Here is a 2,399-nt window from a genome sequence, read left to right as displayed (position 1 = left end):
TCTCTAATCATTTTTATCTCTTTTTCCTTTTCATTCTAGGAGAGGTTCTTGAATTTGTACATTATGTCACTGATTTCATTTGCAGTAGTATCAACTCTGCCTTGGTTCCTTCCAATAAGGACTTAATGCTAAGGAATTGTTATTAGTTAACTCCTATTTTGATTCTTCCTATTGTTCTTTCATCTGAGTCTACTCACTTCTGAAGTTTCCTGATTCACAGGACCATTTCTTTTGTACTTTTGTGAGAATGCCTAACTGTTTCTTGATACTGTCTTCACAATTCTTTGTCATCGTAATTTGAGGTATACTCTTCCTCCAAGCATTTTTAAGGAGAAGGTATTTTTATTTTTTAACATTTGTTATTTTTCAATTACAGTTGACATTCAATATTATATTAGTTTCAGGTGTACAACAGTGTTAGGCATTTATATAACATGAAGTGATCACCCCAATAAGTCTAGTACCCACCTGGCTCCATACAAAATTACCACAATATTATTGACTATATTCCCTATGCTGTACTTTACATACCTATGACTATTTTGTAACTGCCAATGTGTACTTGTTAATTCCTTCACCTTTTTCACTAAGCCTCCCAACGCCCCTCCCATCTGGCAATCAGGGAAGATATTTTTATTACAAAAGATTACATACATCCAGAAAATGATTGAGAATAATATAATGAATACTTGTTTAAGTATGACCCAGTTTTTGTCAAATTTTAACTTTTTTAAAAAACTGAGACCTTCCAACAACCAGTAAGTGAGCTTGAAAGCAGATCCTTCCCAGTTGAGCCTTCAGATTAGACTGCAGCCCTCGCCCACAGCTTGACTGAAACTTCCTAAGAGACCTGAGCAGAACCACTCAGCTTAGCTACTCTCAGATTCCTGGGCCACAGAAAGTGTGATTATTAAATGTTTACTGTTTTAAGCTGCTAAATTTTAGTGTAATTTGTTGTTTGCAGCAATAAGTAACTAATACACAGTTGAAGGCCCCTTCCTATGCCCCTTCCTAATGCATTTTCCTATTCTTCCCAGAGGTTATCATTATGCTCAACTTGAGGTTTCTACCATTCTCTTGGATATTTTTTCCTATTGTGACTAAACCAACTACTATTGGAAAATAATCTTATAAATTAATTTTGAGGGTTTTAAAGAAAATTCTAATTCCAAATTTGTAAACATTCAATATAAATACAGTATGTACTCATAGCTCAATATATTATTTTACAGATGAGTAACTGAGGCACAGAAAGGTTAAGTAACTTGCCCAAGGTGATACAGCTGTAATCCAGTGCTCTCTGCCTGGTAGGAAGACCCACACGTTTACTCCTGCAGCCTGCATTCCTGGTGGTTTTGTCTTTGTTGGGTTGCTGTGCTGGATTCCTATTAACCAGGTCTTTGGGACTAGGGCACATTAAGATGTGCCCCCCATGAATCCTTGGGTTCCAGACTTTGCCTCCTTCCTCCATTGAGTAGCAGCCATTTTCCCCCCTTGGTAATCACATTGACCACACCATCTTGGCTGGGGCTGGGGCTGGCCGTACCATAGGCTGGGTACCATAGGCTGGGTGGCTTAAACAACAGATCTTTATTCCCCAGGCTGGCCGTCTGAGATCAGGGTGCCAGTACGCCCTTCCTGGCTCACAGATGGCTGCCTCCTTGCTCTGTCCTCACATGGCAGAGAGGGGAAGGGAGGAAGAGAAAATGGGACTCTTCCCCTTAATATCTTTATATATAAAAGCCTAAGCGACCATCAGTCAACCAGTCGCTATGACAGGCACTGACCACCAGGGGACAGACACAATGCACAGGATCGTGCTCCCTCCTGTCTGGATTGGGCCTGTGGGGAATGGGCTCCCTCATGTCTGGATCGGGCCCATGGGGATTGGGTTGAAACCAGCTATCCGACATCCCCTGAGGGGTCCGGATTGCGAGAGGGTACAGGCCAGGCTGAGGGACCCCACCAGTGTACGAATTCATACACTGGGCCTCTAGTAAGAAATATAAGAACAGTAATCCCAAATTGGGGCCTCTATCATCATGACCCCATCTAAACCTAATTAGTTCCAAAGGCTCACCTCCTAACACTATAAGATTTGGGTTGAGGCCCTAGCTGGTTTGGCTCAGTGGATAGAGCCTCGGACTGAAGGGTCCCGGGTTCAATTCCAGTTAAGGGCACATGCGGGGAGGGGAGTGTGCAGGGGGCAGCCAATCAATGATTCTCATCATTGATGTTTCAATCTCTCCTTCTCCCTTGCTCTCTGAAATCAATAAAAATACATTTTAAAAAATTTGGGTTGGGGCTTCAACATATAGATTTTGGGGTGATATAAACCATGACCCTTCAATGTCTATTGATTCAGCACCATGAAGAGTCCCATGGTCAACGGGCAGCCT

This window comes from Myotis brandtii, unplaced genomic scaffold, assembly GCF_000412655.1.
Source record: "Myotis brandtii unplaced genomic scaffold, ASM41265v1 scaffold120, whole genome shotgun sequence".
NCBI classification, from domain to species: domain Eukaryota; kingdom Metazoa; phylum Chordata; class Mammalia; order Chiroptera; family Vespertilionidae; genus Myotis; species Myotis brandtii.
Note: the sequence above shows the minus strand (reverse complement) of the source record.